The sequence below is a fragment of the Marmota flaviventris genome, chromosome 1, assembly GCF_047511675.1.
Source record: "Marmota flaviventris isolate mMarFla1 chromosome 1, mMarFla1.hap1, whole genome shotgun sequence".
NCBI lineage: Eukaryota > Metazoa > Chordata > Mammalia > Rodentia > Sciuridae > Marmota > Marmota flaviventris.
The window spans coordinates 154,299,877-154,327,651 of record NC_092498.1 but is presented as its reverse complement, the minus strand read 5'-3'; positions in this window follow the sequence as shown (position 1 = coordinate 154,327,651).

Here is a 27,775-nt window from a genome sequence, read left to right as displayed (position 1 = left end):
GTCTTCTGTAACCCATTGAACATTCAGTAACATAACCTGTTAGGGACAGTTTTGAAGTTAGGATTAGGAATAGGGATAGGGTTGGATTTTTGTAAAGGTTAGAGTTAGGGTTAGAAGTACACATAGGTTTAGGGTTAGATAATCTTTAGGGTTAGAGGTAGCGTTAGTGTTAGGGTTATGTTTAGGGTTGGGGTTAGTGTTATGGTTAGGGTTAGTGTTAGGGTTAGGGTTAGGGTTAGGGTTAGGGTTAGTGATAGGGTAAGTGCTTGGGTTAGGGTTAATATTAGGGTTAGTATTAGGGTAACAATTATGGGTAGATAAGAATTAGAGTTAGGGTTGGGTTAGGGTTAGGGTTGTGGTTTGGATTAGGGTTTGTGTTAGGGTTAGGGTTTGAGTTAGGGTTTGGGTTAGGGTTAGGGTTACTGTCATGTTATGTAGGGTTAGGGTTAGGGTTAGGTATAGAGTTAGGGTTAAATGTAAAATTAGTGTTAGGGTTAGAGTTAGGGTTATGGTTAGAGAAAGTTTTAGGGTTGTTGTTAGTTTTAGGGTTAGTTAATTAGTTTAGGGTTAGTGTTATGGTTAGGGTTAGTTTTAGAGTTATAGTAAGGGTTAGGTTCAAGGTGAGTGTTAGGGTTAGGGTTAGTGTTGGGGTTAAGTTTAGGATTCGTGTTAGTGTTATGGTTAAGATGTTAGGGTTAGGTTTAGGATCCGGGTTAGTGTTAGCATTTGGGTTATTGTTAGTGTTAGGATTATGGATAGTGTTAGGGTTAGGAATAGGTTTAAGCTTAAAGTCAGGTTTTGGGTGAGGGTTAGTGTTACGGTTAGGTTTAGGGTTAGGTTTAGGTTTAGTGTTAGGTTTAGATTTATCGTTAGGTTTAGTGTTAGGGTAAAAGTTAGGGTTAAGGTTAGTGTTAAGTTTACAGTTAGGTTTAGGGTTACGGGTAGTGTTACTATTATGTTAGGTTTAGAATTAGGTTTAGTGTTAGTATTAGGGTTAGGTTTAGGATGAGGATTGGGCTTAGTGATAGGTTTAGGGATATGTTTATGGTTAGTGTTAGTGATAGGGTTAGGCTTGGGGTTAGAGTTAGTGTTAGTGTTATGGCTAGGATTAGTGTAAGAGTTCGTGTTAGTGTTAGGAATAGGGTTTAGTGTTAGGGTTAGTGTTAGGGTTAGGGTTAGGCTTAGGGTTAGAGTTGGGTTAGGCAGAAGATTTGGGTTAGGGTAAGTGTAAGGGTTAGGGTTATGGTTACGGATAGAGTTAGGGTTAGGGTTAGGGTTAGGATTACGTTTAGGGTTAGGGTTGGGATAGTGGTTGGGTTAGTGTTAGGGTTTCTAATAGGGTGAGGGTTAAGTTTAGATTTAGGGTTATGGTTACATTTAGGATTCAGGTTAGAGTTAGGTTTTGGTGTAGGATTGTGTTAGGGTTAGTGTTAAGGTTTGTGTTAGGATTAGATTTATGTTTAGGTTTTGGGTAGGGTTAGGGTTAGGGTTATCATTAGATTTGGGGTTAAGTTTAGATTTAGGGTTAGTTTTAGGGTTAGTGTAAGGGTAATGTTTAGGTTAGGGTTAGGGTTAAGGTGAGATTGGGGTTAGGGTATGGTTAACATTAGGGTTTGTGTTAGGGTTAATGTTATTATTATGGTTAGAGTTAGGGTTAGGTTTAGTGTAAGGGAAAGGGTTAGGGTTAGGGTTACGTTTTTTTGTTAGGGTTAGAGTTAGGTTATTTTGTAGGGTAAGGGATAGGGATATGGTTACAGTTAGGATTAGGGTTAGGGTTAGTTTTAGGGTTAGGGTTAAGGTTAGGGTTAGTGCAAGGTGAAGGGTTAGGCTTAGGGTTAATGTTACGTTTAGGGTTATTGTTAGCGTTAGGTTTAGTGTTAGGTTTAATATTAGGTTTAGGGATAGGGTTAGGTTTAAGGTAAGAGTTAGGTTTAATGTTAGGTTTAGGATTTATTGTTTGTGTTAGGGTTAAGGTTACAGTAAGACTTAGGGTTTGCTTTAGGTTTAGGTTTAGATTTAGGATTAGCTTTGGGGTTAGGATTAGGGTTAGTTTTAGGGCTTGTGATAAGTTTACGGTTAGTGTTATGTTTAGTGTTATGGTTAGGGTTACATTTTCTCTTAGGGTTAGTGTTATGATTAAGGTTAGAGTTAGGGTTAGTGTTCGAGTTAGGGTGAAGTTTAGGGTTAGGTTAAGGATTAGCATTAGTTTAGGGTTAGGGTTAAAGTTAGGATTAGGTTTAAAATTAGTGTTAGGGTTAGGGTTAGTGTTATTTTACTGTTAAAATTAAGGATATGTTTAGTGTTAGGGTTAGTGTTAGTGTTAGCTTTAGGGTTAGATTTAGCATTAGTGTTAGGCTTAGGTTTAGGGTTAGTTTTAGGTTTATTTTTATGGTTAGGGTTAGTTTTAGGTTTATTTTTATGGTTAGGGTTAGTGTTAGATTTAGGCTTAAGATTAGGGTTATGTTTGGTGTTGGCATTAGGATTATTGTTAGGTTTGGGTTCATGTTTATTGTTCAGGTTAGGGTAAGTTTTAGGCTTAGGTAAAGTTTAGGGTTAGGTTTACTCTTAGGTTTAGGTTTAGGGTTAGGTTTAGTGTTAAGGTTAGGCTTTGGGTTAAATTTAGTTTTAGGGCTTGTGATAGAGTTAATGTTAGGATTTGTGTTAGGGTTAGGGTTAGTATTAGAGTTAGAGTTAAATTTAGGATTAGGGTTAAAATTAGGATTAGTGTTAGTCTTAGGTTTATGTTTAGGATTAGGTTCAGTGTTAGTGATAGGGTTAGTGTTAAGTTTAGCTTTAGGGTTAAATTTAGTGTTAGCTTTCAGGTTATGGATAGGGTTAGGGTTAGTGTTAGGGTTAGATTTTAGGTTAGGTTTAGGGGTACAGTAAGTGTTAGTTTAGGTTTAGAGGTAGGATTAGGGTTAGGGTTAGCTTAATTTTATTGTTAGGTTTTCATTATGGTTAGTGTTAGGGTTATTGGTAGGGTTAGGGTTAGGGTTGGGTTAGGGTTAGTGTTAATGTTATGGTTTGTCTTAGGGTTAGTGTTATGGTTAGATTTTGTATTAGTATTAGGCTAAGGGATAGTGTTAGGGTTTGGGTTAAAGTTTGTGTTAGGTTTAGGGTTAGGTTTATTGTTAGTTTTAGGGTTACATTTAGGATTAGTGTTAGTGTTAGGATTAGTGTTAGTGTCAGGGTTTGTATTAGGGTTAGTGTTAGGGTTAATGTTACAGTTAGGGTTAGGGTTAGTGTTAGATGTTCTGCTAGGTTTAGAGTGAGGATTATTTTTAGTGTTAGGGTTAGGGTTAGGATTAGGGTTTGTGTTAGGTTTAGGGTTAGTGTTAGTGTTAGGGTTAGGGTTAGTGTTAGGGTTAATGTTAAGGTTCATCATAGTGTTGGGTTAGAGTTAGAGTTAGAATTAATGTGTGGGTTAAGGTTAGGTTTAGTGTCAGCGTTAGGGTTAGGGTTAGGTTTAGGGTAGGTATAGTGTTATGTTTAGGAATATGTTTAGGGTTAGTGTTAGGGTTAGCGTCAGGTTTAGTTTTAGTGTTATGGTTACAGTTAGGGTTAGGATTAGGGTTAGTGTTAGGTTAGGGTTAGGTTTACTGTTAGGGTATGAGTTAGGGTTAGGGTTAGTGTTAGGATTAGGGTTATGTTTTGAGTTAGTGTTAGGGTTTGGGTTAGGGTTAGGGCTAGGGTTACAGTTAGGATTAAGGTTTGGGATATTGTTGGCGTTAGTGTTAAAGCTTTCATTAGAGTTAGTGTTGGGGTTGGTGTTATGGTTAGGTTTATGTTTACGGTTAGTGTTAGGGTTAGGTTTAGGAATAAGTTTAGGGTTAGTGTTAGGGTTAGGGTTAGGTTTGTGTTTAGGGTTAGTGTTAGTGTTAGTGTTAGGGTTAGGGTTATTGTTAGTTTTAGGGTTAGGATTATGGTTCATCTTAGTGTTAGGGTTATTGTTAGGGTTAGTGTTAGATTTAGGGATAAAGTAAGTGTTAATGTTAGAGTTACAGTTAGGGATAATGTTAGGATTAAGGACATTTTTAAGGTTAGTGTTAGAATTACGATTAGGTTTAGGGTTGGTGTTAATGTTAGGGTTAGCATTAGTGTTAGTGTTAGTGTTAGGGTTAGGGATAGATTTATGGTTAGAATTTCTGTTAGGGTTAGTGTTAGGGATGGGGTTAGTGTAAAGTTTAGGCTTAGGGTTAGGATTAGGGTTAGAGTTATGGATAGGTTTATGGTTTGCAGTAGTGTTAGGGTTAGGGTTATTGTTAGAGTTAGTGTTAGGTTTAAGGTTAGAGTTAGATTTAGGATAGTGTTAGTGTTAGAGTTAGGGTTAGGTTTACTTCTAGGTTTAGAGTTATTGTTAGAGTTAGGGTTAAGCTTTGTGTTAGGGAGAGGGTTATGGTTAGATTTAGTGTTAGGGAATTTGTTAGGATTAGGGTTAGTGTTAGGGTTAGTGTTAGATTTAATGTAACGGTTAGGGTTAGGGTTAGGTGTAGTTCTAGGATTAGATTTAGGGTTAGCTTTTCGATTAGAGTTAGTGTTACGCTTAGAGTTAGTGTTAGTGATTAGGGTTAGGGTTTTTGTTAGGGTTAGATTTAGAATAAGGGATAGGGTTAGATTTAGTGTTAGGGATAGGAATAGGGTTAGAGTTAAGTTTAGTTTTAGTGTTTTGTTTAGGGTTAGGGTTAGGTTAGTGTTATAATTAGGGTTAGGTTTGTGTTAGGGTTACTGTTATTGTTATGGTTAGGATTATATTTAGGGTTTGTGTTAGTGTTAGGGTTAGGGTTAGGGTTTGTGTTAGGGTTACTCTTATACTTAGTATTAGGTTTAGAGTTACGTTTAGGTTTAGGGTTGGGTTAGTTTAAGGGTTAGCATTAGGGTCAGTGTCAGATTTATGGTGAGGTTTAGGGTGAGGGTTATGGTTAGGGTTAGAGTTACAGTTACAGTTAGGGTATTAGTGTTAGGGTTCTGATTAGGGTTAGTGTAAGGGCTATGTATAGGTTTTGCATTAGGGTTAGTGTAAGGGTTAGGATTAGGGTTAGATTTAGTGTTAGGCTTAGGGTTAGGGTTAGGGTTAGGTTTAGGATTAGGGTTAGGGTTATGGTTAGGTTAGGGTAAGAGTTTAGGTAATGTTAAGTTTCATTCTAGGTTTATAGTTAGGTTTTGAGTTAGGATTATTGTTAGGGTAAGGGTTAGGATTAGTGTTATGGTTAGGGTTAGGTTTAGGGATAGGTTAAGTGTTAGGGTTAGAGTTAAGTTATGAGTAAATATTAGGTTTAAGATTATTGTTATGGTTATTTTAAGGGTTATGGTTAGGGTTAGGTTTAGGTTAAGGTTAAGGGTTAGGGTTAGGGTTAGAGTTACAGTTGGTATTAGTGTTAGAGTTATGTTTAGGGTTAGAGTGAGTGAAAGGTTTAGGGTTAGGGTTAGGATTAGGGTTAGTGTTAGGTTTAGGTTTAGGTTTTTTTAGGGTTAAGTTTAGGGTTATGTTTAGAGTTAGTGTTAGGTATAGGATAAAGTTTAGGCTTAGGTTTTGGATATGAGTTAGGGTTAGGGTTAGGATAGTGTTAGGTTAAGGGTTATTTTTAGGGTTAGGGTTATGGTTAGGTTAGGGTTAGCGTTAGGGTTAGGTTTAGAGTTAGGGTTAAGGTTTGTTTTATGGTTAGGGTTACGGTTTGTGTTGGTGTTAGGTTTAGAGTTAGGGTAAGGGTTAGGTTTAGTGTAAAGTTTAGGGTTAGGTTTAGGGTTAGGGTAAGTGTTAGTTTTAGGGTTAGGGTTAATGTTAGAGTAAGTATTAGGATTAGAATAATTGTTAGGGGTATTGTAAGGGTTAGGGTTATGGTTAGATTTAGGGGTCATGTTAGGGTTAGCGTCATGGTTAAGTTTAGTGTTAGGTAAGGGTTAGGGTTAGGTTTAGGGTTAGTGTTAGGTTAGGGTAACTGTTAGTGTTAGTATTAGGGTTAGGTTTAGGAATTGTGTTAGGGTTGGGGTTTGGTTCTCGTTAGGCTTATGGTTACATTTAGGATTCGGGTTAGGATTATGGTTAGAATTAGGTTAGGGTTAGGGGTAGAGTTAGGGTTTGAGTTAGGGTTTGATTTAGGGTTAAGGTTAGGGTTAGTGTTAGGGTTAGGGTTAATGTTAAGTTTAGTTTTAGGGTTAGGCTTAGGGTAGAGTTAGAGTTAGGAGACGGTTTGTGTTAGTATTAATTTAGGGGTTTTTATGGTTCATGTTAGGGTTTGTGTTAGAGTTAGGGTTAGGGTTAGGCTTAGGTTTAGGGTAACTGTTAGGGTAAAGGTTAGGGTTAGGGTTAGTGTTAGGGTAGTGTTTGGGTTAGGGTTAAGATTCAGGTTCAGTTTAGGGTTACATTTAGATTTAGTGCTGGGGTTAGGTTTAGTATTAAGGATATTGTTACGTTTAGGGTTAGGGTCAGATTTAAAGTAAGAATTATGATTAGGGTTAGGGTTATGGTGAGGGTTAGTTTTATGGGTAGTGTTAGGGTAAGTGTTGGGTTTATGTTAGGTTTAGGTTTAGGGTTATGGTAAGTGTTAGGGTTAACTTTATGGTTATGGTTAGGGTTTGTGTTAGGGTTAGATATAAGGTTAGGATTAGCTTTAGGGTTAGGGTTAAGGTTAGTTTTAGGGTTAGTGTTAGGGATTGGGTTAGGGTTTGTGTTATATTTAGGGTTAGGTTTAGGGTTTATTTCACAGTTAGGTTTCGGGTTAGGGTTAGGTGAGGGTTAGGATTAGGGTTAGGGTTTGAGTTAGGGTTATACTAAGGCTAAGGGTTAGGGTTAGGGTTTGAGTTAGGGTTAGTGTTAGGTTTAGGTTTAGGTTTAGGTTTAAGGTTAGTTTTAGGGTTAGCTTTAAGATTAGGGTTAGGTTAGGTTTAGGGTTAAGAATAGGTTACGGTTAGTGTTATGGTTAGGATTAAGTATAGGGTTTGTGTTTCGATTAGTGTTAGGGTTAGGGTTTGTGTTAGGGTTAGGATTAGGGTTACTATTATGGTTATGATTAGCCTTAGAGTTAGGGTAAGGGTTAGGGTTAGGGTTAAGGTTAGTTTTATTTATTTATTTTTTTTTTTAAATTTTTTATTGTTGGCTGTTCAAAACATTACATAGTTCTTGATATATCATATTTCACACTTTGATTCAAGTGAGTTATGAACTCCCATTTTTACCCCATATACAGATTGCATAATCACATCAGTTACACATCCATTGATTTACATATTGCCATACTAGTGTCTGTTGTGTTCTGCTGCCTTTCCTATCCTCTACTATCCTCCCTCCCCTCCCCTTCCCTCCCCTCTTCTCTCTCTGCCCCCTCTACTGACATTCATTTGTCCCCCTTGTATTATTTTTCCCCTTCCCCTCACTTCCTCTTGTATGTACTGTTGTATAACTCTGAGGGTCTCCTTCCATTTCCATGCAATTTCCCTTCTCTCTCCCTTTCCCTCCCACCTCTCATCCCTGTTTAATATTAATCTTCTTCTCATGCTCTTTGACCCTACTCTGTTCTTAGTTACTCTCCTTATATCAAAGAAGACATTTGGCATTTGTTTTTTAGGGATTGGCTAACTTCACTTAGCATAATCTGCTCTAATGCCATCCATTTCCCTGTAAATTCTATGATTTTGTCATTTTTTAATGCAGAGTAATACTCCATTGTGTATAAATGCCACATTTTTTTTTATCCATTCATCTATTGAAGGGCATCTAGGTTGGTTCCACAGTCTTGCTATTGTGAATTGTGTTGCTATGAACATCGATGTAGCAGTGTCCCTGTAGCATGCTCTTTTAGGTCTTTAGGGAATTGACCAAGAAGGGGAATAGCTGGGTCAAATGGTGGCTCCATTCCCAGCTTTCCAAGAAATCTCCGTACTGCTTTCCAAATTGGCTGCACCAATTTGCAGTCCCACCAGCAATGTACAAGTGTACCCTTTTCCCCACATCCTCGCCAGCACTTTTTGATGTTTGACTTCATAATGGCTGCCAATCTAACCGGAGTGAGATGGTATCTTAGCGTGTTTTTGATTTGCATTTCTCTGACTGCTAGAGATGGTGAGCATTTTTTCATGTACTTGTTGATTGATTGTATGTCCTCCTCTGAGAAGTGTCTGTTCAGGTCCTTGGCCCATTTGTTGATTGGGTTGTTTGTTCTCTTATTGTCTAATTTTTTGAGTTCTTTGTATACTCTAGATATTAGGGCTCTATCTGAAGTGTGAGGAGTAAAGATTTGTTCCCAGGATGTAGGCTCTCTATTTACCTCTCTTATTGTTTCTTTTGCTGAGAAAAAACTTTTTAGTTTGAGTAAGTCCCATTTGTTGATTCTAGTTATTAACTTTTGTGCTATGGGTGTCCTATTGAGGAATTTGGAGCCTGACCCCACAGTATGTAGATCGTAGCCAACTTTTTCTTCTATCAGACGGCGTGTCTCTGATTTGATATCAAGCTCCTTGATCCATTTTGAATTCACTTTTGTGCATGGCGAGAGAAAGGGATTCAGTTTCATTTTGTTGCATATGGATTTCCAGTTTTCCCAGCACCATTTGTTGAAGATGCTATCCTTCCTCCATTGCATGCTTTTATCCCCTTTATCAAATATAAGATAGTTGTAGTTTTGTGGATTGGTTTCTGTGTCCTCTATTCTGTACCATTGGTCCACCCACCTGTTTTGGTTTCAGTACCATGCTGTTTTTGTTACTATTGCTCTGTAGTATAGTTTGACGTCTGGTATCGCTATACCGCCTGATTCACACTTCCTGCTTAGCATTGTTTTTGCTATTCTGGGTCGTTTATTTTTCCATATGAATTTCATGATTGCTTTCTCTATTTCTACAAGAAATGTCGTTGGGATTTTGATTGGGATTGCATTAAACCTATAGAGAACTTTTGGTAATATCACCATTTTGATGATGTTAGTTCTGCCTATCCGTGAACAGGGTATATTTTTCCATCTTCTAAGATCTTCTTCTATTTCTCTCTTTAGGGTTCTGTAGTTTTCATTGTATAAGTCTTTCACCTCTTTTGTTAGGTTGATTCCCAAGTATTTTATTTTTTTGAGGATATTGTGAATGGAGTGGTTGTCCTCATTTCCATTTCAGAGGATTTGTCGCTGATATACAGGAATGCCTTTGATTTATGCGTGTTGATTTTATATCCTGCCACTTTGCTGAATTCATTTATTAGCTCTAATAGTTTCTTTGTAGACCCTTTTGGGTCTGTTAGGTATAGAATCATGTCATCTGCAAATAGTGATAATTTAAGTCCTTGTTTTCCTATTTTGATGCCTTTAATTTCTTTCGTCTGTCTAATTCCTCTGGCCAGTGTTTCGAGAACTATGTTGAACAGAAGTGGTGAGAGAGGGCATCCCTGTCTTGTTCCAGATTTGAGAGGGAATGCCTTCAATTTTTCTCCATTCAGAATGATGCTAGCCTGAGGCTTAGCATAGATTGCTTTTACAATATTGAGGTATGTTCCTGTTATCCGTAGTTTTTCTAGAGTTTTGAACATAAAGGGATGCTGTACTTTGTCGAATGCTTTTTCCACATCTATTGAGATGATCATATGGTTCTTATTTTTAAGTCTATTGATGTGGTGAATAACATTTATTGATTTCCGTATATTGAACCAGCCTTGCATCCCAGGGATGAATCCTACTTGATCATGGTACACAATTTTTTTGATATGTTTTTGTATCCGATTCGCCAGAATTTTATTGAGGATTTTTGCATCTAGGTTCATTAGAGATATTGGTCTGTAGTTTTCTTTCTTTGAAGTGTCTTTGTCTGGTTTAGGAATCAGGGTGATGTTGGCCTCGTAGAATGAATTTGGAAGTTCTCCCTCTTTTTCTATTTCCCGAAGTAGCTTGAAAAGTATTGGTATCAGTTCCTCTTTAAAGGTTTTGTAAAACTCTGCTGTATACCCATCCGGTCCTGGGCTTTTCTTAGTTGGTAGTCTTTTGATGGTTTCTTCTATTTCCTCAATTGATATTGGTCTGTTTAGGTTGTCTATATCCTCCTGACTCAATCTGGGCAGATCATATGACTTAAGAAATTTATCGATGCCTTCACCATCTTCTAATTTATTGGAGTATAAGGATTCAAAATAATTTCTGATTATCTTCTGTATTTCTGAAGTGTCTGTTGTGATATTGCCTTTTTCATCCTGTATGCTAGTAATTTGAGTTCTCGCTCCTCTTCGTTAGCATGGCTAAGGGTCTGTCAATTTTATTTATTTTTTCAAAGAACCAACTTTTAGTTTTGTCAATTTTTTCAATTGTTTCTTTTGTTTCGATTTCATTAATTTCAGCTCTGATTTTAATTATTTCTTGCCTTCTACTTCTTTTGCTGTTGTTTTGCTCTTCTTTTTCTAGGATTTTCAGATGAAGTATGAGATCATTTATTTGTTGTTTTTTTCTTTTTTTAAGGAATGAACTCCAAGCAATGAATTTTCCTCTTAGAACTGCTTTCAATGTGTCCCATAGATTCCGATATGTTGTGTCTGTGTTTTCATTTATCTCTAAGAATTTTTTAATTTCCTCCTTGATGTCTTCTATAACCCATTGATCATTCAGTAACCTATTGTTCATTCTCCAAGTGATGCATGATTTTTCCTTTCTTCTTTTATCGTTGATTTTCAGTTTCATTCCATTATGATCAGATAAGATGCATGGTATTATCTCTACTCCTTTATATTGTCTAAGAGTTGCCCTGTGACATAATATATGATCTATTTTTGAGAAGGATCCATGTGCTGCTGAGAAAAAAGTGTAACTGCTTGATGTTGGGTGGTATATTCTATATATGTCAATTAAGTCTAGGTTATTAATTGTGTTATTGAGTTCTATAGTTTCCTTATTCAACTTTTGTTTGGAAGATCTGTCCAGTGGCGAGAGAGGTGTGTTGAAGTCTCCCATGATTATTGTATGGTGGTCTATTAGACTCTTGAACTTGAGAAGAGTTTGTTTGATGAACATAGCTGCACCATTGTTTGGGGCATATATATTTATGATTGTTATGTCTTGTTGGTGTATAGTTCCCTTGAGCAGTATGTAGTGTCCCTCTTTATCCCTTTTGATTAACTTTGGCTTGAAATCTATTTTATTTGATATGAGTATGGACACTCCTGCTTGTTTCCGAAGTCCATATGAGTGATATGATTTTTCCCAACCTTTCACCCTCAGCCTATGTATGTCTTTTCCTATCAAATGCGTCTCCTGTAGGCAGCATATTGTTGGGTCTTGTTTTGTGATCCATTCTACTAGCCTGTGTCTCTTGATTGGTGAGTTTAAGCCATTAACATTTAGGGTTATTATTGAGATATGGGTTGTTCTTCCAGCCATATTTGTTTATTTATGTTACTAAACATGGTTTGTTTTCCTCTTTGATTATTTCCCCCCTTTACTGTCCTCCCTCCCACTGTTGGTTTTCATTGTTATTTTCCATTTCCTCTTCCTGTAATGTTTTGCCAAGGATGTTTTGAAGAGATGGTTTTCTAGCTGCAAATTCTTTTAACTTTTGTTTATCGTGGAAGGTTTTAATTTCATCTTCCATCCTGAAGCTTAATTTCGCTGGAAACACAATTCTTGGTTGGAACCCATTTTCTTTCAGTGTTTGAAATATGTTATTCCAGGATCTTCTAGCTTTCAGAGTCTGTGTTGAAAGATCAGCTGTTATCCTGATTGGCTTACCCCTAAATGTGATCTGCTTCCTTTCTCTTGTAGCTTTTAAAATTCTCTCCTTATTCTGTATGTTGGGCATCTTCATTATAATGTGTCTAGGTGTGGGTCTCTTATGATTTTGCACATTCAGCGTCCTGTAGGCTTCTAGGATTTGGGATTCTGTCTCATTCTTCAAGTCTGGGAAGTTTTCTCATATTATTTCATTGAATAGATTGCTCATTCCTTTGGTTTGAAACTCTGTCCCTTCCTGTATCCCAATGACTCTTAAATTTGGTCTCTTGATGTTATCCCATATTTCTTGTATGTTCTGCTCATGGTTTCTTAACAGTCTTGCTGAGCTGTCTATGTTCTTTTCAAGTTGAAATACTTTATCTTCATTGTCTGATGTTCTATCTTCTAAGTGTTCTACTCTGCTGGTAGTATTCTCAATTGAGTTTTTAAGTTGGTTTATTGCTTCCTGCATTTCTAGGATTTCTGTTTGTTTGTTTTTTATAACCTCTATCTCCCTGTATAGTTGATCTTTTGCTTCTTGGATTTGTTTATGTAATTCATTGTTGAAGTGATCTTTCATTGTCTGATTTTGCTGTCTGATGTCTTCCTTGAGACTCCAGATCATCTGAAGCATGTATATCCTGAATTCTTTATCTAACATTCCATCTGCTGCAGCTATTACCTCTTCTAACATTGAGTTGACCTGCATTGCTTGTGGTCCTTTCTTTCCTTGTCTCTTCATACTGTTCGCATTCCTTTCTCCTTGGTGAAACTGTTGTGCTATTGAATTTTCCCCCTATATATTTATATTGATCTTGTATAGTTGCAAAGTCTCCCTCGCAGGCGCGGGCGGTGGCTCTGCCCCTCCTCCAATTGGGGAAATGTGCCTACCATGCCAGCAGGCCACTGGGCCTGCTCTGCCAGTCGGTAGCAGGTCTGCCTACCTTGCAGGCGCGGGCGTCGGCTCTGTCCCTCTGCGGGCCGCTAGGCTTGTTCTGTCGGTGGTCGCAGTTCTGCCTACTTTGCAGGCGCAGGCAGCGGCACTGCCCCTCTGCAGGCCTCTGGGGCTGTTCTGCCAGTGGGTCGCATGTCCGCCTACCTTGCAGGTGCGGGGGGGGGGGCGGCTCTACCCTTCCTCAGGCCACTGGGCCTGTTCTGTCTGTCGGTTGCAGGTCTGGCCTGTTCTGATGGTGGTCACAATTCCGTCTACCTGGCAGGCGCGGGGGGTGGGGGGGCGGCTCTGCCCCTCAGCAGGCTGCTGGGCCTGCTCTGTATGTGGTCACAGTTCCCTCTACCTTGCTGGTGCAGGGGTGGGGGGCGGCTCTGCCTCTCAGCAGGCTGCTGCTCCTCTTCTTCCGGTGGGTCGCAGGCCCGCCTACCTTGCAGGAGTGATTGGAAGCTCTGTCCTGCCGCGGGCCACTGGGCCTTTTCTGTTGGTGGTCACAGTTCCACCTACCTGGCAGGCGCGGGCGGTGGGGGGCGGCTCTGCCCCTCAGCAGGCCGCTGGGCCTGCTCTGTGAGTGGTCACAGTTCCCTCTACCTTGCCGGCGCAGGGGGAGGGGGCGGCTCTGCCTCTCAGCAGGCCGCTGCTCCTCTTGTGCCGGTGGGTCGCAGGCCCACTTACCTTGCAGCTAGGGTTAGTTTTAGTGTTAGGGTTTGGGTTAGGGTTAGATTTAGGGTTTCTGTTAGGGTTCATGTTAGGTTTTGGGTTTGGTTTAGGATTCGCAATAGGATTACGGTTAGGATTAGCAATAAGTTTTGGTTTTGCCTTTGGGTTAGTGTTAGTGTTAGGGTTAGCTTAGGGTTAGGGTTAGGGTTAGGTTTTGTGCTAGGTTTAAATTTAGGTTTAGGGTTTATGTTAGGGTTAGTGATTGGGTTAGTTTTAGGGTTACTTTTAAGGTTAGTTTTAGAATTAGGGTTAGGATATGTTTTAGGATTTGGTTAGGTTTAGTGTTAGGATTAGGGATTTTTTTTCCTCTTCTGCTTAGGGCTACTTCAAGAGGGAACAAATGTTGCAGAGCGCACTGAGAACTAATTCAGTGTGTCAAGTTTCAATCATTTATCAAAAACCATATTTGATTTAGAATTGCAACTGCATGAGTCCCTATAGGGGAAAAGAGAAGGAAATTTAAAAATTTAAATTGTTCCTGCAAATGAACGTTTCAACACAGAAGAATGCAATTTTAAGGGACAAATGTGTCCTGAGTTCCGATCATTACTGCCATGTATCAACAAGATTGCCTAAGAAAGTACCGCTTATCCAGTTGCACTTGGCCCCCCAAAGTTTGTTCTAGTTTGAAGTGTTCATTTGCAGGAACACTTTGAAATATTAGGTTTCACTTCATTTTCCCTTAAAGGGTAGATGTAGTTGGAACTCTAAATCAAGCACGGTTTGTGCTATCTGCTTGAAATATGACTCACTGAATAAGTTCTCACTGTACTCTCTATGCTTTGTTCCCTCTTGAAGTAGCCTTAAGCAGAGGCAAGGGAAAATCACCTTCATTTGACAGCGTTTGCCAAGCTTTCACAGAACTCCGAGTTTACAGAAATCCCTGCAAATAAATTTTCACCCAATTTTTCTGATATTTGGCCATAATGAATGGTACTCTAGTTGCACTTGGGCCCCCAAATTTTGATGTTTTAGGTTGAATCGTTCCTTTGCAGGAACACTTTGAAATTTTAAGTTTCACTTTGTTTTCTCCTATAGGGATAGATGCAGTTTGAACTCTAAATCAAACAAGGTTTGTGCTAGATGCTTGAAACTTGACACACTCTATTAGTTGTCAGTGCACTCTCTAAGCTTTGTTCCCTCTTGCAGTAGCCTTAAGCAGAGGCAAGAAAAATCATATTCATTTGAAAGGGTTGGCCAAGCTTACACAGAATTATGTGTTTCCTGCAATACCAGGAAATATTTTTTCACCCAAACTTGATGATACTTGGTGGTAAAGATAGGTACTCCAGTCCCACTTGGACCCCAAACTTAGTTCTTCTATGTTGAAGCATTTGTTTGCAGGAACAGTTTGAATTTTTAGGTTTCACTTTGTTTTCACCTATATGGAGAGATGCATTTGGAACTCTAAATTAAACACGGTTTGTGCTGGCTGCTTAAACCTTGACACACTCCATTAGTTCTCAGTGCTGTCTCTATGCTTTGTTCCCTCTTGGAGAAGCCCTAAGCAGAGGCAAGCAAAATACACTTTCTTTTGAAAGCGTTTCCAAAGCCTCCACAGAACTCTGAGTTTACTGAAATCTCAGCAAACATTTTTTCACCCAATCTTGTAGTTACGTTGCAGAAATCATTGGTACTCCAGTCACCCTTGGCTCCCCAAATGTCGTTCTTCTAGGTTAAAGAGTTCATTTGCAGGAACACTTTGAATTTTTAGGTTTCACTTCGTTTTCCCCAATACGTATACTCGCAGTTGAAACTCTAAATCAAACACAGTTTGTGCTAGCTGCTTGAAACTTGGAACACTGAATTAGTTCTCAGTGCACTCTCTATGTTTTGTTCCCTCTTGCAGTAGCCTTAAGCAGAGGCAAGGAAAATCACTTTAATTTGAAAGCGTTGCCAAGCTTCCTCAGAATTCCTAGTTTTCTGAAATCCCAGCAAGTTTTTTTTTTCACCCGATCTTTTTAATACTTGGTCATAATAATTGGTACATCAGTCGCACTTGGGGCCCTAAATTTCGATCTTCTAGGTTGAAGCGTTCCTTTTCAGGAACACATTGAAAATTTTAGTTTCACTACGTTTTCCCCTGTAGTGATAGATGCAGTTGGAACTTTAAATGAAACATGGTTTTTGCTAGCTGCTTGAAACTTGACACCCTCAATTAGTTTTCAGTGCACTCTCTAGACTTTGTTGCCTCTTGCAGTAGCATTAAGCAAAGGCAAGAAAAAATTCACTTTTCTTTGAACAGATTTTGCCAAGCTTCCACAGAACTCTGAGTTAACTGAAATCCCAGCAAATATTTTTTTTTTAAACCAATCTTGTTGATATGTTCCAGGAATCATGTGTACTCCAGCCGCACTTAGCTCCCTAAATTTCGTTCTTCTAGGTTAAAGTGTTGGTTTGCAGGAACATATTGAATTTTTAGGTTTCACTTCATTTTCCCAAATAGGTATACTCCCAGTTGGAACTCTAATGAAACAAGGTTTCTGCTAACTGCTTGAAATTCTACACACTGAATTAGTTCTCAGAGCACTCCGTTTGCTTTTTTCCCTTTTGAAGTAGCCCTAAGATAGGCAAGGAAAAATCACTTTCATTTGAAAGCATTTTCCAAGCTTCTCCAGAACACCCAGTTTCCTGAAAACCCCGCAAAAATTTATTCACCCAATCTTGATGATACTTGGTGGTAAAGATCGGTACTCCAGTCTTACTTGGCACCCAAAATTAAGTTCTTGTTGGTTGAAGCATTCGTTTGCAGGTACACTTTGAAATTTTAGGTTTCACTTCGTTTCCCCAATAGGGATAGATGCAGTGAAAACTAAATCAAACATGGTTTGTGCTAGCTGCTTGAAACTTAACATACTCAATTAGTTGTCAGTGAACTCTCTATGCTTTGTTCCTTCTAGCAGTAGCCTTAAGCATAGGCAAGGAAAAATCACTTTTCTTTGAAAGCGTTTGCCAAGCTTACACAGAAGTCCTAGTATACTGAAATCCCATCAAATATATTTTTTCACCCGATCTTGTTGATATGTTCCAGGAATCATCTGTACTCCTGCCACACTTGGATCCCCAAATTTCGTACTTCTAGGTTAAAACTTTCGTTTGCAGAAACATTTTGAATTTTTAGGTTTCACTTCGTTTTCCCCTATAGGTATACTCCCAGGTGGAAATCTAAATGAAACACGGTTTTAGCTTGCTGCTTGAAATTTGACACAGTGAATTAGTTCTCAGAGCACTCTCTATGCTTCTTCCCTCTTGAAGTAGCCCTAAGCAGAGGCAAGGAAAAATCACTTTCATTTGAAAGCGTTTTCCAAGCTTCCCCAGAACACCGAAATTCCAGCATTCCCAGCAAAAATTTTTTCAACCGATCTTGATGATACTTGGTGGTAAAGATCAGAGCTTTAGTCCTACTTGGCCCCCCACATTTTGTTCTTCTAGGTTGAAACATTCGTTTGCAGGAACAGTTTGAATTTTTAGGTTTCACTTTGTTTTCACCTATAGGGAGAGATGCATTTGGAACTCTAAATTAAACACGGTTTGTGCTTGCTGCTTAAACCTTGACACACTCCATTAGTTCTCAGTGCTCTCTCTATGCTTTGTTCCCTCTTGGAGAAGCCCTAAGCAGAGGCAAGCAAAATACACTTTCATTTGAAAGCGTTTCCAAAGCCTCCACAGAACTCTGAGTTTACTGAAATCTCAGCAAACATTTTTTCACCCAAACTTGTAGTTATGTTGCAGAAATCATCGGTACTCCAGTCGCCCTTGGCTCCCCAAATGTCGTTCTTCTAGGTTAAAGCGTTCATTTGCAGGAATATATTGAATTTTTAGGTTTTACTTCATTTTCCCCAATAGGTATACTCGCATTGGAACTCTAAATCAAACACGGTTTGTGCTACCAGCTTGAAACTTGACACACTGAATTAGTTCTCAGTGTGTGCTCTATGATGTGTTCCCTCTTGAAGTATCACAAAGGAGAGGAAGGGAAAAAACAATATTATTTGAATCTTCCACAGAATTCCAAGATTGCTGAAATCCCAGCAAGTATTTTTTTCACCCGATCTTTTTGATACTTGGCTATAATGATTGGTCCTCCAGTCGCACTTGGGCCCCCAAATTTCGATCTTCTAGGTTGAAGCATTCCTTTTCAGGAACACTTTGAAATATTTAGTTTCACTTTCTTTCCCCCTATAGGGATAGATTCAGTTGCAACAATAAATCAAACACAGTTTCTGCTAGCTGCTTGAAACTGTACAAACTAAATAAGTTCTCAGTGTGCCCTCTATGCTTTGTTTTCTGTTGAAGTAGCCTGAAGGAGAGGCAGGGAAAAAACAATTTCATTTGAAAGCTTTTGCCAAGCTTCCACAGAACTCCAAGTTTACTGAAATCCCAGCAAATATTTTTTTTTTTTCACTCGATCTTGTTGATACTTTCCAGGACTCATCTGTACTGCAGCTGCACTTGGCTCCCCAAATTTCATACTTCTAGATTAAAGTATTCCTTTGCAGGAACATTTTCACTTTGTTTTCCACTATAGTGGTATACTCCCAATTGGAACTATAGAGGAAACAAAGTTTCTGGTAGCTGCTTGAAATCTGACACACTGAATTAGTTCTCTGAGTGCTCTCTATGCTTTGTATTCTCATGAAGTAGCCCTAAGCAGAGGCAAAGAAAAATATCTTTCATTTGAAAGCGTTTGCCAAGCTCCGCAGAACACCGAGATTCCTGAAATTCCAGGAAATATTTTTTCACCGGATCTTGTTGTTATGTTGCAGAAATCATCAGTAGTCCAGTAGCACTTGGCTCCCCAAATTTCCTCTTCTAGGTTAGAGCGTTCATTTGCAGGAACACTTTGAAATTTTAGGTTTCACTTACTTTTCCCCAATAGGTATTCTCCCTGTTGGAACTCTAAATCAAACACGGTTTGTGCTAGCTGCTTGAAACTTGACACGCTAAATTAGTTTTCAGTGCGAGCTCTATTATTTGTTCCTTCTTGAAGTAGCCCAAAGGAGAGGGAGGGAAAAAACAATTTCATTTGAAAACGTTTTCCAATCTTCCACAGAATTCCAAGGTAACTGAAATCCCAGCAAACATTATTTTTATCTGATCTTTTTGATACTTGGCCATAATTATCCATATTCCAGTCACACTTGGGCCCCCAAATTTTGATCATCTATGTTGAAGCGTTGCTTTGCAAGAACACTTTGAATTTTAGGTTTCACTTCATTTTCCCCTACAGGTATACTCCCAGTTGGAACTCTAAATGAAACAAGGTTTCTGCTAGCTGCTTGAAATTTGACACACTGCATTATTTCTCAGACCACTCTCTATGCTTTGTTACCTCTTTAAATAGCCCTAAGCAGAAGCAAGGAATAATTACTTTCATTTGAAAGCATTTGCTATGCTTCCACAGAATTCCGAGGTTCCTGAAATCACAGCAAATAGTATTTTTATCCCATCTTTTTGATACTTGGCCATAATTATCAGTACTCCAGTTGCACTTGGGCCCCTAAAGTTTGATCTTCCAGGTGGAAGTGTTGCTTTGCAGGAACACTTTGAAATTTTAGGTTTCACTTTGTTTTCCCCTATAAGGATAGATGCAGTTGGATCAGTAAATCAAACACGGTTTGTGCTAGCTGCTTGAAACTTTACAAACTAAATTAGTTCTCATTGTGCTCTCTATGCTTTATTTTCTGTTGAAGTGTCCCAAAGCAGAGGGAAGGAAAAATCACTTTGATTTGAAAGCGTTTGTAAAGCTTCCCCAGAACTCCGATTTTCCTGCAATTCCAGAAAATATTTTTTTCACCCGAACTTTTCGTTAAGCTGCAGAAATCATCGGTACTCCAGCCACATTTGGCTCCCCAAATTTCATTCTTCTAGGTTAAAGCGTTCATTTGCAGGAAGACTTTGAATTTTTGGGTTTCACTTCCTTATCCCCAATAGGTATACTTGCAGTTGGAACTCTAAATTAAACACAGTTTTTGCTAGCTGCTTGAAACTTGACACACTAAATTAGTTCTCAGTGAGTGCGAACTCTATTATTGGTTCCCTCTTGAAGTAGCCTGAAGGAGAGGGAGGAAAAAACAATTTCATTTGAAAGCTTTTTCCAAGTTTCCACAGATTTCTTAATTTAATGTAATCCCAGCAAATATTATTTTCACCCGAACTTTTGATACTTGGTTGTAATGATTGGTACTCCAGTGGCACTTGGGGCCCCAAATTTCAATCTTGTAGGGTGAAGCGTTGCTTTGCAGGAACACTTTGAAATTTTAGGTTTCACTTTGTTTTCCACTATAACGATAGATGCAGTTGGAACTCTAAATCAAACATGGTTTGTGCTAGAGGCTTGAAACTTTACAAACTAAATTAGATATCAGTGTGCTCTCTATGCTTCATTCCCTCTTGATGTAGCCCGAAAAAGAGGCAGGGATAAAACAATTTCATTTGAAAGCATTTGCCAATTTTCCACAGAACTCTGAGTTTACTGAAATCTCAGCAAATATTTTTTTTCACACAATCTCATTGATAGCTTCCAGGAATCATCTGTACTCCAACCTCACTTGGCTCCCTAAATTTTGTATTTCTAGGATAAATTGTTCGTTTGCAGGAACACTTTGAAATTTAAGTTTCACTTCGTTTTACCCTATCAGTATTCTCCCAGTTGGAACTCTAAATGAAACAAGGTTTCTGCTAGCTGCTTGAAATTTGACACACTGAATTAGTTCTCAGACTGCTCTCTATGCAATTTTCCCTCTTGTAGAAGCCCTAAGCAGAGGCAAGGAATAACCACTTTCATTTTAAAGTGTTTACCATGCTTCCACAGAACTCCGAGTTTACTGAAATCCCAGCAAATATTTTTTCACCTGATATTTTTGTTACATTGCAGAAATCATTTGTACTCCAGCCGCACTTGGCTCCCCAAATTTTGTTCTCCTAGGGTAAAGCGTTCGTTTCAGAAACACATTGAATTTTTAGGTTTCACTTCATTTTCCCCAATAGGTATTCTCCCAGTTGGAACTCAAAATCAAACATGGTTTGTTCAAGCTGCTTTAAACTTGGCACACTCAATTAGTTCTCATGATGAGCGCTATGATTTGTTCCCCCTTAAAGTAGCCCAAAGGAGAGGGAGGAAAAACACAATTTCATTTGAAAACGTTTTCCAAGCTTCCACAGAATCCCGAGCTTGCTAAAATCCTAGCAAATATTATTTTTATCCGATATTTTTGATACTTGGCCATAATGATTGGTACTCCAGTTGCTCTTGGGCCCCAAAATTTCAATCCTCTAGGTTGAAGCATTGCTTTGCAGAAACACTATGAAATTTAGGTTTCACTTCATTTTTCCCTATAGGTATACTTGAAGTTGGAAATCAAAAATCAAACATGGTTTCTTCTAGGTGCTTGAAACTTGACACACTGAATTAGTTGTCAGTGCATGCTCTATGATGTGTTCCCTCTTTAAGTAGCCTGAAGGAGAGGGAGGGCAGAAAACAATTTTATTTGAAAGTGTTTTCCAACTTCCACAGAATTTCGAGTTTACTTAAATCCCAGGAAATAATATTTTCACCCAAATTTTTTGATACTTGGCCATAATGATCAGTATTCCATTCTCACTTGGGCCCACAAATTTCGATCTTCTAGGTTGAAGCGTTGCTTTGCAGGAACACTTTGAAATTTTAAGTTTCATTTCATTTTCCCCTATAGCGATATATGCAGTTGGAACTAAATCAAACATGGTTTGTGCTAGCTGCTTGAAACTTTACAAACTAAATTAGTTCTCAGTGCACTCTCTATGATTAGATCCCTCTTGAAGTAGCCCGAAGGAAAGGCAGGGAAAAAAAAACAATTTCATTTGAAAGCATTTGCCAAGCTTCCACAGAACTCCAAGTTTTCTGAAATTCCAGCAAATATTTTTTCACCCCATCTTGTTGATACATTCCAGGAATCATATGTACTTCAGCCACACTTGGCTCCCTAAATTTTGTACTTCTAGGTTAAAGTGTTCCTTTGCAGGAACACTTTGAACTTTTAGGTTTCTCTTCATTTATTCCTATAAGTATACTCCCAGTTGGAACTCTAAATGAAACAAGGTTTCTGCTAGCTGCTTGAAATTCGACACACTGAATTAGTTCTCAGACTGCTCTCTATGCTTTGGTCCCTCTTCAAATTGCCCCTAGCAGAGGCAAGGAATAATGACGTTCATTTGAAAGGGTTTGCCAAGCTTCCACAGAACTCCTAGTTTACTGAAATCTCAGCAAACATTTTTTCACCTGATCTTTTTGATCGTTGGCCATATTGATGTGTACTCGATTCCCACTTGGGCCCCCAAATTTCGATCTTCTAGGTTGAATCAGTCCTTTGCAGGAACACTTTGAAATTTTATATTTCACTTTGTTTTCCCCTATAGTGATAGATGCAGTTGGAAAAATATATCAAACAAGGTTTGTGCTAACTGCTTGAAACTTTACAAACTAAATTATTTCACAGTGTGCTCTCTATGCTTTGTTTTCTGTTGAAGTAGCCCCAATGAAAAGCAGGGAAAAAACAAATTCATTTGAAAACCTTTGCCAAGTTTCCACAGAACTCCGAGTTTACAGAAATCCCAGCAAATAATTTTTTTCACCCGATCTTGTTGACACGATGCAGGAATCATCTGTACTCCAGCTGCACTTGGCTCCCTAAATTTCATTCTTCTAGATTAAAATGTTCCTTTGCAGGAACACTTTGAATTTTTAGGTTTCACTTCGTTTTCCCCTATAGGTGTACTCCCAGTTGGGAATCTAATGAAACATGTTTTCTGCTAGCTGCTTGAAATTTGACAGAGAGAATTAGTTCTCAGAGTGCTCTCTATATATTGTTCCCTCTTGAAGTACCCTAAACAGTGGCAAAAAATAATCACCTTTATGTAAAAGTGTTTGCCAAGCTTCCACAGAACTCCGAGTTTACTGAAATCCCAGGAAATATTTTTTCACCCGATCATGTTGTTACGTTGCAGTAATCATAGGTACCCAAGCCACACTTGGCTTCCAAAATTTCGTTCTCCTAGGTTAAAACTTTCGTTTGCAGAAACATTTTGAATTTTTAGGTTTCACTTCATTTTCCCCAATAGGTATACTCCCAGTTGGAACTCAAAATCAAACATGGTTTGTGCTAGCTGCTTTATACTTGACAGACTGAATTAGTTCTTGGTGCGAGCTCTATAATTTGTTCCCTCTTGAAGTAGCCGGAATGAGAGGGAGGGAAAACAGAATTTCATTTGAAAGCATTTTCCAAGCTTCCATAGAATTCCGAGTTTAGTGAAATCCCAGCAAATATTATTTGTATCGGATCTTTTTGATACTTGGCCATAATGATTGGTACTCCAGTCACACTTGGGCCTCCAAATTTCGATCTTCTAGGTTGAAGCATTGCTTTGCAGGAACTCTTGAAATTTTTGGTTTCACTTCGTTTTCCCCTATAGGGATAGATGCACTGAACTAGTTCTCAGTGCACTCTTTATGAATTTTTCCCTCTTGCAGTAGCCTTAAGCAGAGGCAAGGAAAAATCACATTCATTTGAAAGCATTGCCATGCTTCCTCAGAATTCCGAGTTTTCCGAAATCCCAGCAAATATTTTTTTCACCTGATCATTTTAATACTTGGACATAATGGTCGGTCCTCCAGTCTCACTTGGGCCCCCAAATTTCGATCTTCTAGGTTGAATTGTTTCTTTGCAGGTTTTAGGTTTCACTTCGTTTTCCCCCATAGGGATAGATGCATTTGGAACTCTAAATCAAATATGGTTGGTGCTAGCTGCTTGAAACTTGACACACTCAATTAGTTCTCAGTGAACTCTCTAAGCTTTGTTCCCTCTGGCAGTAGCCTTAAGCAGAGGCAAAGAAAAATCACTTTTCTTTTAAAGCGTTTGCCAATCTTCCATAGAACTCCAAGTTTACTGAAATCTCAGCAAATATTTTTTCACCCACTCTTGTTGATAATTTCCAGGAATCCTCTGTACTCCAGCCTCACTTGGTTTCCTAAATTTTGTCCTTCTAGGATAAAGTGTTTGTTTGCAGGAACACTTTGAACTTTAAAGTTTCACTTTGTTTTCCCCTATAGGTATTCTCCCAGTTGGAACTCTAAATGAAACAAGGTTTCTGCTAGCTGCTTGAAATTCAACACACTGAATTAGTTATTGGACTGCTCTCTATGCACTCTTTCCTCTTGCAGTAGCCTTAAGCAGAGGCAAGGAAAAACCACTTTAATTTGACAGCATTGCCAAGCTTCCTCAGAATTCCGAGTTTTGAAATCCCAGCATATATATTTTTTCACCCGAAGTTTTTGATACTTGGCCATAATGATTGGTACTCCATTCGCACTTGGGCCCCCAAATTTTGATCTTCTAGGTTGAATTGTTCCTTTGCAGGAACACATTGAAATTTTAGGTTTCACTTCATTTTCCCCTATAGGGATAGATGAAGTTGGAACTCTAAATCATACATGGTTTGTGCTAGCTGCATTAAACTTGACACACTCAATCAGATATCAGTGAACTCTCTATGCTATGTTCCCTCTTGCAGAAGCCCAATGCAGAGGAAAGCAAAATACACTTTCATTTGAAAGCATTTACAAAGCCTCCATAGAACCCTGAGTTTACTGAGATCTCAGCAAATATTTTTTTAACCTGATCTTGTTCTTACATTGCAGAAATCATTGGTACTCCAGTCGCACTTGGCTCTCCATATTTTGTTCTTCTAGGTTAAAAGTCCATTTGCAGGAACACTTTGAATTTTCAGGTTTCACTTCATTTTCCCCAATAGGTATACTCACAGTTGGAACTCTAAATCAAACACAGTTTGTGCTAGCTGCTTGAAATTTCACACACTGAATTAGTTCTCAGTGTGTGCTCTATGATTTGTTCCCAATTGAAGTAGTCCAAAGGAGAGGGAGGGAAAAAACAATTTTATTTAAAAGCATTTTCCAAGCTTCCACAGAATTCCAAGTTTACTGAAATCCCAGCAAATATTTTTTCACCTGATCATTTTGATACTTGGCCTTAATGATCGGTACTCCAGTCACACTTGGGCCCCCAATTTTGATCTTCTAGGTTTAAGACTTTCGTTTCAAGGACTCTTTGAAATTTTAGGTCACTTCATTTTCCCCTATAGGGATTGATTCAGTTGGAACAATAAATCAAACACAATTTGTGCTAGCTGCTTGAAACTTTACAAACTAAATTAGGTCTCATTGCGCTCTCTATGCTTTTTTCCCTCTTCAAGTAGCCTGATGGAGAGGCAGGGGAAATTTTTTTCATTTGAAAGTGTTTACCAAGCTTCCACAGAACTCCGAGTTTAGTGAAATCGCAGCAAATATTGTTTTCACCCCATCTTCTTGATACTTTCCAGGACTCATCTGTACTCCAGCTGCACTTGGCTCCCCAAAATTCGTACTTCTAGGTTAAAGTATTTGTTTGCAGGAACATTTTGAATTTTTAAGATTCACTTTGTTTTCCCCTATAAGTATACTCCCAGTTGGAACTCTAAATGAAACAAGGTTTCTGCTAGCTGCTTGAAATCTGACACACTGAATTAGTTCTCAGAGCACTCTCTATGCTTTGTTCCCTCTTGAAGTAGCCCTAAGCAGAGGCAAGGAAAATAACTTTAATTTGAAAGCGTTTGCCAAGCTTCCAAAGAACACCGAGTTAACTGAAACCCCAGCAAATACTTTTTTCACCCGATCTTGTTGATATGTCCCAGGAATCATCTGTACTCCAGCCTTACTTGGCTCCCTTAATTTTGGCCTTCTAGGATATAGTGTTCTTTTGCAGGAACACTATGAATTTTTAGGTTTCACTTCGTTTTCCCCTATAGGTATACTCGAGGAAGAAACTCTAAATGAAACAAGGTTTCTGCTAGCTGCTTGAAATTTGACACACTGAATTAGTTCTCAGACTGCTCTCTATGCAATTTTCCCTCTTGTAGAAGCCCTAAGCAGAGGCAAGGAATAACCACTTTCATTTTAAAGTGTTTACCATGCTTCCACAGAACTCCGAGTTTACTGAAATCCCAGCAAATATTTTTTCACCTGATATTTTTGTTACATTGCAGAAATCATTTGTACTCCAGCTGCACTTGGCTCCCCAAATTTTGTTCTCCTAGGGTAAAGCGTTCGTTTCAGAAACACATTGAATTTTTAGGTTTCACTTCATTTTCCCCAATAGGTATACTCCCAGTTGGAACTCAAAATCAAACATGGTTTGTTCAAGCTGCTTTAAACTTGACACACTCAATTAGTTCTCATGATGAGCTATATGATTTGTTCCCCCTTAAAGTAGCCCAAAGGAGAGGGAGGGATAACACAATTTCAATTGAAAACATTTTCCATGCTTCCACAGAATTCTGAGTTTGCTAAAATCTTAGCAAATACTATTTTTATCCGAACTTTTTGGTACTTGGCCATAATGATTAGTACTCCAGTCACACTTGGGCCCCCAAATTTCAATCCTCTAGGTTGAAGCATTGCTTTTTCAGGAACACTATGAAATTTTAGGTTTCACTTCATTTTTCCCTATAGGAATGCTCCAATTTGGAAACCAAAATCAAACATGGTTTCTTCTAGGTGCTTGAAACTTGACACACTGAATTAGTTGCCAGTGCACACTCTGTGATGTCTTCCCTCTTGAAGTAGTCTGAAGGACAGGGAGGGAAAAAACAATTTTATTTGAAAGTGTTTTCCAAGCTTCCGCAGAATTTTGAGTTTACTTAAATCCCAGGAAATAATATTTTCACCTGAATTTTTTGATACTTGGCCATAATGATAAGTACTCCAGTTGCACTTGGGTTCACAAATGTTGATCTTCTAGGTTGAAGTGTTGCTTTGCAGGAACACTTTGAAATTTTAGGTTTCACTTCATTTTCCCCTATAGCGATATATGCAGTTGGAACTCTAAATCAAACATGATTTGTGCTAGCTGCTTGAAACTTTACAAACTAAATTAGTTCTCAGTGCATTCTCTATGATTAAATCCCTCTTGAAGTAGCCCAAAGGAGAGGCAGGGAAAAAAATTTCATTTGAAAGCATTTGCCTAGCTTCCACAGAACTCCGAGTTTACAGAAATCCTATCAAATATTTTTTCACCCGATCTTGTTGATATGATCCAGGAATCATCTGTACACTAGCCACACTTGGCTTCCTAAATTTCATTCTTCTAGGTTTAAGTGTTCCTTTGCAGGAATACCTTGAATTTTTAGGTTTCACTTCGTTTTCCCCCTATAGGTATACTCCCAGTTGGAACTCTAAATGAAACAAGGTTTCTGCTATCTGCTTGAAATTCGACAACTGAATTAGTTCTCAGACTGCTCTCTATGCAATGTTCCCTGTTGAAATAGCCCTAAGCAGAGGCAAGGAATAATCACTTTCATTTAAAAGTGTTTGCCAAGCTTCCACAGAACTCCGAATTTACTGAAATTCCAGCAAATATTTTTTTCACCTGATCTTGTTGATACGATTTAGGAATCATCAGTACTCCAGCCACAGTTGGCTCGCCAAATTTCGTACTTCTAGGTTGAAGTATTCGTTTGCAGGAACACTTTGAATTCTTAAGGTTCACTTCGTTTTCCCGTATAGGTATACTCACAACTGGATCTTGAAATGAAAGAAAGTTTCTGCTACATGCTTGAAATTCGACACACTAAATTAGTTATCAGACTGCTCTCTATGCATTGTTCCCTCTTGAAGTAGCCCTAAGCAGAGGCAAGGATTAATCAATTTCATTTGAAAGTGTTTGCCATGCTTCCACAGAACTCTGATTTTACTGAAATCCAGCAAAACTTTTTTCACCCTATCTTTTTGATACTTGGCCATAATGATCGGTACTCTAGTCACACTTGGGGCCCAAATTGTGGTCTTCTAGGTAGAATCCTTCCTTTTCAGGAACACTATGTAACTTTAGGTTTCACTTCATTTCCCCTATAGGGATAGATGCAGTTGGAACAATAAATCAAACATGGTTTGTGCTAACTGCTTGAAACTTTACAAATTAAATTTGTTCTCAGTTTACTCTCTATGGTTAGTTCCCTCTTGAAGTAGCCAGAAGGAGAGGCAAGGAAAAAACAATTTCATTTGAAAGCATTTTCCAAGCTTCCACAGAACTCTGAGTTTTCTGAAATCCAAGCAAATATTTTTTTCACCCCATCTTGTTGATACGTTCCAGGAATCATCTGTACTCCAGCCACACTTGGGTCCCTAAATTTTGTACTTCTAGGTTAAAGTGTTCCTTTGCAGGAACACTTTGTATATTTAGGTTTCACTTTGTTTTCCCCTACAGGTATACTCCCAGTTGGAACTCTAAATGAAACAAGGTTTCTGCTAGCTGCTTGAAATTTAACTCACTGAATTATTTCTCAGACCACTCTCTTTGCTTTGTTCCCTCTTGAGGTAGCTGTAAGCAGAGGCAAGGAATAATGACTT